This window comes from Gopherus flavomarginatus, chromosome 2 (assembly GCF_025201925.1).
Source record: "Gopherus flavomarginatus isolate rGopFla2 chromosome 2, rGopFla2.mat.asm, whole genome shotgun sequence".
Taxonomy (NCBI): Eukaryota; Metazoa; Chordata; order Testudines; family Testudinidae; genus Gopherus; species Gopherus flavomarginatus.
In genome coordinates this window covers 50,609,420-50,625,721 of record NC_066618.1, presented here as the reverse complement: position 1 = coordinate 50,625,721, position 16,302 = coordinate 50,609,420, and the positions used below count along the sequence as shown (strand labels likewise).

The window sequence follows — 16,302 nt, the reverse complement described above, 5'->3', positions numbered from 1 at the left end:
AAAATAAGTATTTTTTTTGTCATCAACCTCAAGTCAGTCTCCCTCCTTTCTGTCAATTTATTTTTATAATTCAGCCTTCCGTTGTGTGTTGTCAATCTAGATGGAAGCTGCTTTATGGAGTTAATGAATTGGTCCCACGTTGATGCTGCTCAAGTGTTATCTCAAAATAAGAAAAATATGGGAACATTAAACCTTTTCAGTCCATTTTTGCTATTTACATGTCTTAGTCAAAGTATGTGGATTGTTTATCAACAAAGTGGATTCTGTAGAGTGGTTATTCTCAACCTTTTCCGTACAGATGATGACCTTATATTTCAGCAGATGATGTTCTGGGGTGCACTTTCTATCTAGCCATAAAGAAAATGTGGGTGATCATGACCTCTTGAGCTCTGTTTGCATTCCTCTATAGGGGTTTATTAGCTGGGTACTCATGCTTTGGACAATAATGTATAATTAAATGTGGAAGAAAAGATAATTCAGCCAAGCATGAAAGCATTTGTCTGACTAAATCTAATGAAGTGTGGGTTTAATATTTTCCTGTTCAGTGTGTGGTGGACAGATTAGGAAAACAAATATTAAATTAGCTATTTTTTTTCTTGTGTGGGAAAAAACTAATAATCTATTGAAAATGAGAATGAGGAGAAAACACAAAAAAATGCTGAAAAGTGTGCTTTTTGCCCTCTAATCTTTCTATTTTATACAGCATGCGTGTAGGTTAGGGGTTGGCAACCTATGGCACGCATGCCAAAGACAGCATGCGAACCGATTTTGAATGGCACGCTGGGGCCTGCCAGGACTCCAGCATGCCATTAAAAATCCTACCCAGCCGGCCTGCTCTCCTCTGCCCTCCGCTCCCGCCGCGGGGGCAGGGAGCAGAAGCATAGCCGTGCGCACGGGGTGGGCAAATGGCCCCACTCTCCCAGCACAGCAAGCCATGGGGTCTGCGCTCCCGGGCCGGAGCGCCGGGCTGAGCGCAGCAAGCTGCCGGCCCCTCCCCTGCCTTCTCCCCTCCCCGGAGCCCTGCTGCCGCGCATGCAGTGCTCTGAGGGGCGGGGCTGTGTGCTCCCACGGGGCAGCATGTCTGACTCTGTGTGGAGCCTCATGGTAAGGGGTCCAGGGCTGGGGGGGTTGGATAAGGAGTGAGGGCAGTCAGGGGACAAGGAGCAGAGTGGGTTGTATGGGGATGGGTTGGATTCTGGGAGGTGGTGGTTAGGGGCGGGGGTGTCTCTGGAGGGGGCAGTCAGGGAGCAGACGGGGTTGGATGGGGCATGGGAGTCCTGGGGTCTGTCAGGGGCGGAGTGTGAATAGGGGTCAGGGCAGTCAGGGGACTGGGAGCAAGGAGGGTCCTGGGGAGGGGCAGTTAGGGCGGGGGGGTCTTGAGCGGGTGGTCAGGGGACAAGGAGCTTTGGGGGTTGTATGAGTTGGGGGTCCTGGCGGGGAGTGGTTGGATAGGCATGGGAGTCCCGGGGGTCTGGCTGGGAACGGGGGTGTGGATAAGGGTCGGAGCAGTCAGGGGACAAGGAACAGGGAGGCTTAGATGGGGGTGAGTCCTGGGGGGCAGTTGGGGGAAAGTGTCCCAGGAGGGGGTAGTCAGGGGACAAGGAGCAGGGGGGTTGGGAGTTCTTAGGGGAGCAGTCACCCAGCCCTCTGCCCTGAGCCCCACACCCCTACAGACTCCTGCTCTGAGACTTGTACCTCTCTCATACATACCCAGCCCTCTGCTTGACTCCTTCACCACCCGCTCCCACAACCCTAGCCCTGACTCTGGCACCCCCCCACATACCCAGCCCCCCCGCCCTGACACCTGCACCCCCCCCCACATACCCAGTCCCCCGGCCCTGACTCCAGCCCTCTGTCCTGACTCTTGCACCCCTGCACACCCCCAGCCCCCCCACCCCTCGTGCACCCACCACATCCCCACCCCCACCCTGAGCACCAAAAGGGAGCTCCTGCACCCCCACTCCCACATTCCCACCTGCACCACTCACATCAAATAGGAGCTGCCCAGGTAAGTGCCCCACACCCAAACCTCCTGCCCCAACCCTGAGCCCCCTCCCTCATTCTAGCTGCTGGCCTGACCCTTCACCCCCAGCCCTGTGCTCAGTGCACTCCCACCCTCAGCTCAGTGCAGAGAGAGGAGGAGAATGGCCAGAACCAGGGAGAAGGTAGGTACTCACTGTATGTGAGGAGGGCCGGGACCCCAGACTGTCAGCGAGCTGAGCAGATCAGGCAGCCAGGATCCCGGCTGGCAGGAGCTGGAGGATGGAACCCCTGAGCGGCAGTGGGCTGAGCTGCTCAGTCCACTGCCGGTCTGGGGTCCCGGCCGCTGGCCCCACACAGCCCGCTGCTGGTCTGGGGTTCTGGCTGCCGGATCGTTGCCAGCCGGGGTCCCGGCCAAAGGCCTCGCTCAGCCCGCTGCCGGCCTAGGTGAACAGAACCCCAGACCAACAGCGGGCTGAGCGGGCCGACTGCATAAGATCAACATTTTAATTTCATTTTAAATGAAGCTTCTTAAACATTTTGAAAACCTTGTTTATTTTACAGTACAACACTAGTTATATAATATATAGACTTAGAGAGAGAGACCTTCTAAAAAACATTAAAATGTATGACTGGCACGTGAAACCGTAAGTTAGAGTGAATAAATGAAGACTCGGCACACTGCTTCTGAAAGGTTGCTAACCCCTGGTGTAGAGCCTCAGTTTCCTTACATCTCCACAAGTCTGGAGTGCAAAGTACTCCATGTGAGGCTGTCACCAATGAAAGTTAGATGCAGGAAAAAAGACAGTTTTGTCATTGAAATTCTATAGTCTGTGGAAATCTTGAACCACAGGTGCTTGTCTGATCATCTGATATATTTAATACATCAAAGAGCTGGATGAAATTATTAGAAGGAAGCTTTTAGAGGAATTTTATTGCATTTTTAAAAATAGGTATCAAAAAGGGAGAATTTTGACTGTCTAGCATCGGTATGCTAGTTTGGGATGGTAGATGCACAGATCAGAACTTCCTTGACATCACAGCTGTGATGTCTAGGTGTCCAAGGAAGGGAATAGTAGAACTTTTGTTTCATGAGATTTAAAAGAAAAGCAAACAAACAAACAAACCCAAACGCACTAGAGTTTCTCTAGGATCTCAAGCCATTCATTGTCCACTAAACCAATACCTGAGGTTTTATGTTGAGCTGCGGTGCCTCCACAGCAAATAAAAATGGAAATAACTGTTCTCAACAAATAAAAATGGTTATTTCTGCTTTCCTCATTCTTAACTACTAAAGATATTAGCATGAAAACAAGTTCTAAAGGATTATTCTTCTCCTGCTTTATTCTCCATTTTAAATAAAAATGCTCAGTTTATCACAATTTCCGTAGGAACTAGGTGATGTCATAAAAATATTGAGAACTGAGCATTAAAAGTAAATTACTGTTTTAACAAAGAGGTTGTGTTTTGTGCAAATATATATAAAAAACCTCAACCTGCAGAGGAGAGAAAGAGGTATAAACAGAATTGTTTCTAAATAGATGTTTTTTAAATGTTGTTTTCCAAAGCTTTCCTGAGTGAAAATTCCATAAGTACTGTTGCCAAGTCTTTTAGATTTTCTGCGGAGTCTGGAAAGTTATAATTTACTCTTCCATAGCTTTGATCGTCACTGGTCTTGCATCCTGTCAGCTCAGAGATTGTTGCCACTTAGTCAGTGTCACAGGTTGTACCCCGAAGGTTGAGTCTGGGCACCTCTCTCATCCCCACCATCCCTCTTCGGCTGTAGGTGTTGCTGTAGCATTGGTTTGGAGTGCAGGATGTAGTCTCCTGGCTATAAGTCTTAGGGAGGCAGCTCCCCCCCTTCAAGACCTGACTGCAGTCCCAGGTGGAAAAAGGCAAACAAAATACTCCTGCAACCCACAGAACAGTCCAGGCTCACCCTACTGTTCCTCGCAAGGCAACAGGTAAATAGGCTCTGGAGGGGCTGGGTTCCTAACCCCCTGAGTGTATGAGAGGCCCAGGCTGAGCACCTTGGGCTCAAATGAGGGTCCAGGTAGCAGAGACTCTTCAGCAGTTGTCTGGGTAAGCTGCCTCTGCTCTGTGGGGCTAGGAAGCTCTGTCACCCTGTACTAAGCTTGGAGCCTTCCTTTTAAGGAGTCGTCCCTCTCCAGGTGCAACACGCCTCACAGGAGCACCAGCTTTATTATGCCCAGAGGAGCTCTATAACCCGTACCTGACCAGGATTGGACCATGTCCCTTAATACATCGGTAACTCCCCTTGGTGCATTCTCTGAAGTCCCTGCCGATTTATTTTATTTTTTTGCTTGAGACTGCAAGCTATTTCCAAGCACTCTCCCTGATAGCTCAGACTTTCTCGCCTGCCCTCCGCCTTACCCCCCCCCCACCATGATGTAAAGGTCATGTACACACATTACAGTCACACACATGCCAATCTGATATTATTTAAGCATTAAGAATACACCTAGTGTTAGTACCTGAGGTCTGAACTATTAAAAAGAAAATTTAACACCCCACCTTGCCCCACCCTGTTAGGTTGTAGTTGTCTTGGTCCCTGAGTGGTGGGGAAACAGTTTAAACTTGCTGCTGAAATTTACACTTGGGCTCAGATTAAGTCCCATGAGCCCCACAATCCACATGCAAAAGAGCACACTTGCACAGCTACCTTTCAGCATGGCGTTACTGTGATTGCAGGTGCAAATGTGTTCTTTAGACCAGTGGTTTTAAAACTTATTTTCTGGCAACCTAGTTGAGGAAAATTGTTGATGGCCTTGACCCAACGGAGCTGGGGATGAGGAGTTTGGGATGTGAGAGGGGCTCAGGGCTGGGGCAGAGAGCTGGGGTGGGGCTGGGGATGAGGGGCTTGGGGTACACAAGGGGGCTCTGGGTTTGAGGGGGCTCAGGGCTGGGGCAGGGGATTGGGGTTTGGGCTTACTTCGGGCGGCTCCCGGTCAGCGGCGCAGCAGGGTGCTAAGGCGAGCTTCCTGCCTGTCCTGGCACCATGAACTGTGCTGTGCCCTGAAAGCGGCCAGCAGTAGGTCTGGTTCCTAGGCAGAGGCACGCAGGTACCTTCTCCCCCCCCGCCCCGAGTGTGGAGCCCGTGCTTGGGGCGGGGGCAGCGTGTGGAGCCCCGTGGCCTCCTGCCTAGGAGCCGGACCTGCTGCTGGCCACGTCCAGGGCGCAGCGCGATGTCAGAACATGTTGGGACTCCCTGCCTGAGCCGGGCAGCACCACCGACTGGACTTTTAATGGCCCAGTCGGCGGTGCTGACCCGAGCCACCGCAACCCAGTGCCTTACATTCCGCGACCCAGTAATGGATCAAGACCTACTGTTTGAAAACCACTGTTTTAGACCTCTAAATACCCACCTTTTCTAACTGCATATGCAAGTGAACCTCTGTCCACTGGAAATGTCGTCTTCAAGAATTTTAAAGTGATGGTGTTGAAATAGTTATAAAAATCCATATTCAAGTCTCTCCTTTTTTTATATGTTTCTAGGCCCTCTATTGGGATACCACTGTTCTTCTGTCAGCACTAAGGAAAGGTTTCTGACTCCAAAATTAAGGATTTTCTTTTATTCCTACCATTTATAATGCGCAATAACATTGTTACTTGTGTGTAATGTTGTCTCCTTCCATTGTGCAGTTGTCTTTTGTTCTTTCTAAGATCATAGAAATGGATTCGTGCATACATATGGATTCATGCCCACTCACACACCCTCCCCAATTCTGAGCTACTGAGGTGTGTAGCATTTTGAATAGACTTGAATAGACAGATATGATTATAAATAGGATCTTTAAAAGTGAACTTTTGTGCTCAAATCAAAAAAGAAAACATAACAGTGAAACAAAATACATCACCTGTCAGTTATTCCTACGTAATTCCTGTCACACAATTATTAGTTGAGACATAATGTATAGGAATTTTCTCTCTAGCCCATTTAACTTCCCCTGCTTATTCACGACTATGATGTCACATATAAAGAATTATGACAGTTATTCTCATGACAGTTTGATGTAGATGACCTTTCTATCTGCAGTATAGGTATTGCATGCCTATCATTATGGTATCTGAGTGCTTGAATTTTAATGTTATGATCAGAGTGATTTGTTGGTAAACTTAGAGTGGCTCATTTTTAATTGTAAACCCTTGTAAACATATTTACCTCTTGTGCTATATTTCTACCCACCCCAGGGTCCTCATTCCACATGGCTGCTCCTATATGAGGAGATGCCTACAGATCTTGTTGCTAGGTTATTGAGTCCCAGTATTGCAACTTAGTTCTCCCGTATAGTGGAGTTTGGAAAAGTGTTAACAATTTGTCATAGAAACACTTTATATACTTTGAACAGTCTTTGATTCTACAGTGTTGTTTCTGGCCAGCCTGCATTACGGCCATTTTGGTTACAAGTTTCACTACAAATGTAGGCAGATATGTACGGCAGCATTTCTGCATGGCTATCACGTAGTGTTGCATTGTTGCTGCGCAAGGGTTTTGAGTGGTTCCCACGTTGCGTGGTATTCTTGGAGTCTGTGTTCAGGTACCACAGTTCCTTGTCAAATTAGTAAAACTGCTGAAAATTGCTGATATGGTGTGAGCTCAGAAAATAGAGGACAATGTATGTCTGACTTGTCATTATTTTACATTTGGAATAGAATCTGTTCTGCTCACTAGCAGAAGTATGTACAGTACATTGACCTTGACTTATGATGATTATTTTATAATGGTTTGGTTTCCAAATGAGGATAGCAGCTGAGCCTGTAGCTGAATTCTGACCCCACAGCAGCAGGCTGCCAATGGAAAGCTGCACCCTGCATCCCTTGTAGGCAAGAGACTTTCTGTTGCTTTGTGGAGGAAGTCACCGACTTAGATAAAATTGGAAGCGTGCTATGTAATAAAATCCTGCTATTAGGTGTTCTTCCATTAACAATGTTTCCTGTTGTAACGGGAGGATTTGAACATGAATGATGCTTTCCTGTGTGAAGTGGAGCTTTTGACAGAGCATGTTCGCCTGTTATATGCCCATCCAGTAATACTGTGTTCTACTGGAGAAAATACTAGCTTCTTGTTAACATCAGCAGACCAGGCAAAATGCACGATGCTACAGTTTTCAACAATTTCTTGTATGTATTCAGGCAGAATGGGGCACTTGTTTTCCTGTTCTCTCCATAGAAGAGGAATTAGCAGGCAACTGTTACACTGGGATACTGCTTCCTTGGGTAGCAAAACTGTAGCCCAGTTTCTTTGATAGGCACAAACGGTGCTTTGGCTGTAATTTCAGGAAGTCAGCTGGTGACATGAAAGTGTGCTTGTGGAAGACTGAAGGAGAGATCTCTTAAATCAGTGATATTAATCATATCCTCAGAAGTATTGCTGTGTGTTGTGTGCTGCAGAACACATGGCAAGCAAAAGGGAGTGAGTTATATAGTGGGCTGTGTAAGCCACCAAAATGAATTTCAGCACCTTTACATGGATGAGGTGAGGGTAAACCTCCATTTCTGCAAGTACTAGGAATGCCAGTGTAATCGATGTGGATGCCTGTGCCATTTATTTTGCTATTTTGTGGTGAATAGGAGGCAGAAACATTACTTTACGTTAAATACCTATGGATTGAAAGTTTTTCAGTTTTGACTGCCTTGGCTGGCAGCTCGCATTATATTTATTTGGACGTTATTTAAATACAAATATTTTTATGGAGGATGTGATGATCATATGCTATCAAGTTATCCAATCTTTCCCAGTCTTGAATTGGTGAGCTCTGATTCACTCACTTTCATTGGGATATATCATCAGCAGGCATCTGGCTTCAGAAAACTAGTTATGGGGGAAAAAATAGTGAATGTGCATGCTCAGAACAGAAAACTTCAGACCTGTGTGCATTGGGGGATCTGAGATGTCAGGAGCATGTTAGTATGTTAAAATACATTGTTGTGCCCCTGTCCAGCAACTGCTGGCCCTGATCTGGATTGCTGCTGCTTGTAACTATCAACACTTCCTTTGATTGTAGAGTGACATAGTATTGGTCTCATTATAACATTTCCCCCCTCCCAGCAGATGCAATGCTGCTGAGTGAAGATACATATTCAGACACCTTCCTTCCTTACCACATGGCTGCAGCTCATCCGCTCTTTGTTTTCCAGGCTTCTGACTAAGGAAAATAATGGGAAAAAAATATTAGCATTTAGTAGCTGAGGGTGTTTTTTTTTTTGTTTTTTTTTTTTAAACATGGTTGAATAATATCTAGACGCATTGTTATAGAAGTTAACTTCTGTAGGTTTTTACTTAGGACAAATACACCATTCCTCCTCAACTACATATGTAATTCAGAACAGTGGACAAATAATATGTTAGTAAACATTCAAAATTACACAGTTTTTCCCAGTTAAAGTGTATTTACATATATTTGGCTGGATAGCTACATGTGTGTTTACACATACTGCATTTGCTTACAAGCTAAACTATGGCCTGTCAGGCATTTCTTGTGAATATTGAACCTTTTGAGCAAGAACAGATCTTATGAACTAGCCTGCTCCGTATACTTTGGGACATTGAAAATAGGTATAGCCTTGCACAGATACAGAATTTATATCCACATCCGATCTGTGACCCATAAACATGGTCTGCAGATATAAAATGGATATCCACAGATTTCAGGGCTCTAAAAATAGGATCAGAAGTAACATGTAAATGCCCATTCATGTAGATCTGTGAAGGACCAGGGAGAAGTGAAGACTTCCACTTACCTTGGTGCTTGATACCTGCCGTTTGGGAGAGGTCTACTGATTTGTAGTTGTGACAACTTGATGATAGGAGAAAGTAGTACCTTAGATTTTATTGGTCCCCATTAGTCACCAAAGTTGGGGTGAGCTCAGTACACTTTCTAGTTTAATCACTGTGCTGTAACTCTGTATGCTTCCTCTGCCTTTTGGGGAGTATTAGTTGATAATCTTATTACCATTTCTTTTTTAAACTTGACAGAATTTTCTAGAGTCTGGTTTAGGTGCTCGCAACCTATAGGAATGCAAGAACTATTGCATAGATTGGTTGGTTTCCATCTTTTGCTGTAATAAAAGGTCCTTAACTTAGACTCTGACTGTGTAGAAAGACTACAAATGCTGTCTCAGATATGGCTACTTGCAGTTATTTGCATTCTGAGGCTAAATGGGGGGGAGGGATAGCTCAGTGGTTGGAGCATTGGCCTGCCAAACCAGGGTTATAAGTTCAATTCTTGAGGGAGCCACTTAGGGATCTGTTGCAAAAATCAGTACTTGGTCCTGCTAGTGAAGGCAGGGGGCTGGACTCAATGACCTTTCAGGGTCCCTTCCAGTTCTATGAGATAGTATATCTCCACTTATTATTATTAACTGCAACTGACCTTGGAGGCAGAGTGCACTGAGAGAACCTTGATACAGAACTCATGATGCAATGCATAATGGAATTAAATTTTTCAAGGAGAGCTGCTAGTAAGGAGAACAGTCTAATCTGGTTTAGCTAACATAGTTCCAGATACATAGGAAAAGTGAATTCTCATCTACATAAGCAAGTTGGTTGTACCACATCTGTTTTATATCCTTGATTCCAGTGCTGGTTAGAACATGGTTTTAGGATAATCTTTAATCAGTATAAAAGAATTGTGTGAATGCAAACTCTCCCTAAAACCACATTCTAAAATGGTTTCAAGCATTCCAGTCTCTAATCTCTGGGGTTTAGTTTAGCAGAAGGGCTGTGTCCCTCTCCTCTAGGGTGTGTGTGTGTGTGTGTGTGTGTGTGTGTATTTATAATTTATAAGGTATTTTAATGTCTTTTTAAGGCCGACCTCCTTCATAACACAGGCCACAGACTTTCACCAAGTGATTCTTGCATCAGGAGCAATAATTTGTGGTGGAACTAGAGAATGTATTTTAGAAAGACCTGCAGTCTTGATTTAAAGCCTTTAAGTGATGGAGAGTTCGCTACATCCCCTTGAAATCTGTTCTAATGATTAATTATTCTAAGTGTTAAAAATATGGATCTTATTTCCATTCTGGATGGTTCTAACTTCAAATTGCAGCCATTGGCTCTTGTTATACTAGATCTTTGTGAGCTAGATTAAAGAGGCCTCTAGTATCAGAAATCTTCTCCCTTTGTAGGTACTTATAGATCATGGTCAAATTGCCTCCCAACCTTCTCTTTGAGCTAACTAGATGGAGCTCCTCAAGTCTCTCATTGTAAGGCAGGTTTTCTAGACCTCAGATCATTTCTGTAGCTTTTCTCTGATCGCTCTTCACTTTTTCCACTTTCCAAAAAAGTGTGAGCACCAGAACTGGACTCTGGGAGGATAAAAAGAGCAAGTATAGAATGTGGGATGGAGGGATCATATTTGACCCCTCTCTTCACCTCCCCAAATCTTGCTGTTTCTCCTTCCACAGTCTATTGGAAGCTTATCCTATCCTGTTTGGGAGAGACTAAAACACTTGTTGATGCCCTGATCATCTCCTTTCTGGGTAATTACGTCTCTTCCGACCTAAAACTCACGTTACCCCTCCAGCCCTTCCAAAATAGGCCCACTAAAAGTATCTTCTTCATCCATTACTGACCATATCACCATTACTCTGGAATCCCTTCAGTGGCTCCACTTCCCCACCACATCAAGTTCAAACTTTTTATATTTACCATCAAGGCTCTGTATGCTTGGACATTACTTCTTATCATGTTTCCTGCTGCAATCTGTCTCCCTCTTTCATGTCTATTCTTTTTCCATCCTGTCCTATTTGTGGGATTCACTCCCTATCCACCACTTTCTCCTCTTTCAAATACCTCCTAAAGACTTGCTCCTTGAATATTAAGTACAATAAATAAATTAGTAGTTAATTATTTTAAAACCCTCCAAAGTCCATGCATTCTCTCCTTTTTGATTTTTAATGCTTCCTGTCTCTATGTATCTCTTAAATCATAAGCTTCTCGAGGCAAGGACTGTCTTCATTTTGTGTGTTGGTCCAGGACTTGGCATATTGTCACTGCTGAAATGACATATTAAAAGTATATGTTAAAAAAAAAACTGATGGGACAACTGAGCATCAGCAGAAGCAAATCACAGCTACAAGGAGTTAGCAGAAGAGAATCTTCATAAATACAAACCACGACAAGGGAACGTAAGCAAAATGAGTAACAAACACACCTTTTCCCAACCCAAGGATCTACTCAATCCTCTGAGCCCGATTGGGGAGAACCTCAGTTTCCCCACATATCCTGCTTCTGTTTCTCCAACAGTCCTTTATGTAACCCTTATCCTGAATGCCTTTGCTAGTGGAGAGAGAGAAGAATTTGTTGTTTAACCCCTGGTGTGCCAGGGACCAGCTAGTGCTTCTATAATCTGTTGTACAGTTAACTAAAACAATTTAATATAATACACAAATATAAAAAAAAATGGATAAATTTTTCAAAAACGCCTAAAGCACTTTGGAGACAGTGGCCCACTGGCTTAAAATTTTTTATCCATAGACTCTTGTCTAGTATGTCACCCACTTTCATGAATATTCTGTATCTTTGCTTGTTACTCAGAGCCTATGTTCAGTATCTCCAAGTTTTTAAAAATAGGTGTTGGAAAGCTTTATCCACTAAATGTGTCATAAAAAAAGTGTCCGGCTTTTATAAAGCTATTTTGTGTATAGGGCAATAACAAACACTGTCCCACTGATAGGTCTTTTCAGATGTCTGTTCATGTGATGAGATGGACACTTTGCCTATCAATTTAGTGTTTGTTTTTTTCCCCCATGGGAGAAAAGATAGATAGAATAGATACAATTTGTGAGTAACAAAAGATTTCTTATAAGGCAATTTCTGTTAGCGTCAGTCAATACGACATTGAATTGTATCAGAGTGGAAGCAGCACAAGTAGTGTCTGTGGTCAATCTACGCTAGGCAAACTACCTGTTGGCTGAGAGTGGTTTTAGGCAGCAGACTTCCCTAGTCTACCCTCAACTGGTTTAAAAAAAACTATTTAACTACTACTGTAACCTATTGGCGAATGTGGGTTATAGGTTCCCCTCTGTGGTCATCAACAGAGGATGAGAGTTGTTACAGCTGCCACCTTGGGAGTCTTGTCTCTTTAGTTCAGCTCATGTTTTATGTCTGGCGGTGTCTGGTTCAATCTCCAGTGTCAGACAACATATTAGCTGTCACACTGGCAAATCTGGAATGCAACAATTTTCAGCATGATTGCAGAAAGTTTGATCAAGACCCTTTTCACAAGGGACAACCGTGATTTGCAAACGGTCGCTTTACTGGTGTGAGCGAGGCCTATATGTTTGTCTCTTGAGCCTTGTCTGGATTAGGGAATAAATAACTGTAAATATTCCCAGTGTTGCTAACATTGGTTCAACTCCACTGGCATCAGCCTCACTGAACACGGTAGATGGCTCATGAACTCCAGCTGCCTCCTTCAATATCAATACAAAACTGAAAATGGCTGCTGCAGCTGGAGAGCCATTTGTGCTAGCTTTCTCAATGTTGTTAATGGCATTGGAATTGAACCTGTATGAGCCACCGCTGTGTAGCTATCAAAACTGCCAGTTCTTATCTCCTCCCCCATTTTACTCAACAGTTTCTACAGGTATATTTTTACCACAAATTGACAACGTGGAGGCAGTGTAAAACTTAATGTAATGACAAAATTAATGATGAATGCAATGTTGTACTGATTATATTTATTTTATAGTCAGTAGGTTTTTTAATTTGCTTGTAGTGCTGCAGAATTCAACACAGGAGTGCTGCAGAAATCCAGGGACCTTTCTACAGAATTTATATTTAGCTTGCTTTCGAGCGGACAGGGCCTTGACCATAGGCTCTCAAGTAAATAACCATAAAAGATGACACTTGGATTATGCATGTTTTCAGACTCTCCACCCAACAATTTTGCACATAGCCCTGGAAGAAGAGCTACCAAATGTTGTTAACACCCCACAAAGCTAGTTTACAGTAAGTAAACTTACAGGGCTTGCTAATAGATCAAGTTGTGCAACTTTCAGTGTAATGGGAGATATCTGGTTAAAGCCTATTCTAAGGCTACGTCCAGACTACCCGCCGTATCGGCGGGTTAAAATCGATTGCTCGGGGATCGATATATCGCGTCTCATCTAGACGCGCTATATCGATCCCTGAGCGCGCTTATATCGATTCCGGAACTCTATCAACCCCAATGGAGTTGCGGAATCGACAGGGAGAGCCGCGAACATCGATCCCGCGCGGTGAGGACGGGTGAGTAATCCGATCTTAGATATTTGACTTCAGCTACGTTATTCAGCTACGTAGCTGAAGTTGCGTATCTAAGATCGATTTCCCCCCGTAGTGTGGACCAGCCCTAAGTAGGTCCTAGCACTCTTCAGATCTTATATTTGTGCACATGCCAGCTTCCTCATCATGACTTTTGCAGAGGTATCTTTTGAACGAGGGTCTGATCAAAGCCCATTCTCTATGGTGAAACTCTCTCTCTCACTATTGAGCTTTTGGGTTAGGCCCTAAGTGTTAAGCCTGTGAACTCTTCCTGATTCTACGCCTTGAAGTCAGAGGTCAGTTTTGTTTTCCTTCCCAGGGCTGACAGCATTTGCTGCACTAAGTCACTGAATCCACTTCAGTTTGTCTTTAAATAAAAGCAAGTTTATTGGAGAAAATAGTGGGTCACAAAATATGAGACACACAAGGCCATAGAAATTTTAATCAGAAAGGATGTTTTAAGCAGGTTTTGGGACACGGTGAGAGAGAGTGTCAAAATTGGGTTTACGAACACCAGTGTTACGGACTTACCAGTCTACCAGACACCTGTGAAACCAGAAGTCCTCAATCACGCAGCAGCATAGACAAAAAATAGTGTGTGGGGGTGCAAATACTGTGCTGCATTGGGGCTTCAGTCACTGGTGGATTGGGGCTGCAGCTGCAGGGTGCATGTGTCTGGGCAGAGGCGAGGCTCAGGGCTTCTGACTCAGGAGCACTGGGGCTCAGCGCTTTAGGCTGGGGGCAGTGCTGGGGCTTGGGGCTTTAGCCCCACATCTCTGTTCCTGGCTTCAGCCCCATGGGTGGTTTAGGGGCTCAGGGCTTTGGTTCCACTCCTTATTTCAGTAGGGGGCGGGGTCAGTACCGGAGATCGGAGCATCAGCGGTGCAGCTCTGTTCCCGACCTCAGCGAGGGGCAGGGTCGCATGCTGGGGATCGGGGCTTTAGCTATAAGAGGCATGCCAGTTTTAGTGCTGGTGCTCCCCCCACAGCTAAGCCCCGAGCTATGGCATCTCTTCCCCCTTGAAACCGGGAATGGAGCCATGGGGCTGAAGCCCCAAGGCCAGCACTCCCCCCAGGTCTAAAGCCTTGAGCCCTAGTGTTCCGAAGGGCAGACACCCTGAGCCCTCCCAGCCGGGAGCCCTGGTAGCCCTTAAGGTCAGAAGCCCCGACCACCCCCTGTCCTGAGCTCTGACCCCCATCTGCAGCTGCAGCCTCAACTCCTTCACTGACGTCCCTAACGTCTTGTTCAGAATTACGCACCATTTCAGAATTACGGATAGCCTCCATTCCTGAGGGATCTGTAACTCTGAGGTTCTACTGTGTAATTAAATAGTTAAAATTGTAGATATTGATTCTGCAAGGGCCTCCATGCTGGTAGATCTCTGTGTCAGTGTAAAGACAAATGTAAGCCCCAACTGTGGAGTCTTTGCTTAGGTTCCATAATAAAAATAGGGTCTACGGTTAGAGTAGGTAGCACTTGTTGTTTTTATCCTATTGGTTAATTTGCCAAAGGATGTAAAATAATCACTAGAGTTGCTCTACATTTTGAAAAAATACACACAGTTTTTACCAAAAAAAATCGGTTTTTAATAAGCTTTTTGGTAAGTTTTCACTTTTTTCACCATCTAGCATAGGGTTCTTGCCCCCGCCCTGGCCCATTCCTCTTCAGTACACTAATAGCACCCATGGGCAGGATGAAGATATCAGACAAGCTGGAGACCTGGTCTGTTCAGTTAAACATTGCCTATATTTCTATTTAGGTTTATGCTGAAGAGCAATAACTTATGATGTTTCCAAATAGACAACCAGTTTTTAACTTGACAGGAGTTCACTTGATATCCCCCACTTGTGTTTTCCTGTGACCCATCATGGATGGATCTATCCAAAATAGGGCTGTCAATTAATTGCAGTTAATTTATTTTGAGTTAATCGCATGTGTTAACGTGTTGTTTTTTAACGAGCGATAATCGCAAGCCAGAGTATCGTGCTCAAGTGGGCACTGTTGCGTGCCTCTGGGGCAGCGTGCCCCTCATCCTGCTGTCCTACACCGCTGCTGCTCCCGCCTCCTGTTCCCCGCCCCCATGCAGCCACCCCAGCCAAGCTGCTTCGGACTGTGGTGCAGAGTGAGGGCAGGTGTGTGTATGTGTGTGGGGGAGGTTAATGTCAGGGTGTCCCCATCCCCCATCTCTGTACCCGGTTGCCACTGAGCTGGGGTCAGGGAATGCGAGCTGTCTGCTGCTGGCTCAGGAGCAGGGCCGGCCTTAGGGATGGGTGGGCTGGGCCATCGACCAGAGCGCTGTGCTCCGGAGTGGGGACGCGCTGTGCTCCGGAGTGGGGACACCCCTGGTGCTCTGCTGCCCTCTGCAGCCACCGCTGCTCCTATGCGCATCCTCCTTGTCTTCGAGCTACCCCTGACCAAGTGGCTCAGGACTGGAAGCCTTCTGTTTGCTGTGCAGAGCAGGGGGAGGGAGGGTGATGGTGTGTCCCAATCCCTCTGCCCCTATATCTGGTCTCTGCGGAGCTGGGGTTGGGGACAGGGAGTCTGTCTGTGCTGCTGCCTCTGGATCAGAGTGGGAGCTGCCCGCAGCTGCTGATTTCTCAGCAAGCGTTCAGGCTGGTGAGTGCTCTGTTTAAAGAGGGAGTGTGTCAGCACGCCCTCTACAACTCACACTCTGTCTCTCACACATACACTCCCCCTTCCAACATCCAAAAATATTTAAATAAATGTTATTCTATTATTGTTTAACAGTGCAATTAAAACTGCGATTAATCATGACTATTCTCGCAATTAATTATTTTTAATAGTTTGACAGCCCTAATCCAAAAACCTTCTGAAAACCCAAGTTAACTGAGTGCTTTGAGTAGCCTTTACAGGTTATAGATGAAGGTTATGTGCTGATTTGACCCTCAGATTATGCTTATTATGATGGTACTTATTTTGGTTAAAAATTTGTGGAGGGGCAGCAAAAAATCTGGAATGCACACATTGAGGGGCTACATTCATTCACCTCCAAAGAAAGAGTGAGAGAGAGAGATGGAAAGACAACAGATGCC

General features: G+C 45.3%; 1 protein-coding gene across 3 annotated transcripts in view; it reads left to right on the top strand.

Moving 5' to 3' along the window:
- SLC25A13 (solute carrier family 25 member 13) overlaps positions 1-16,302 on the top strand; it is a 141,650-nt gene that overhangs the window by 20,095 nt on the left and 105,253 nt on the right. The window lies entirely within an intron of this gene.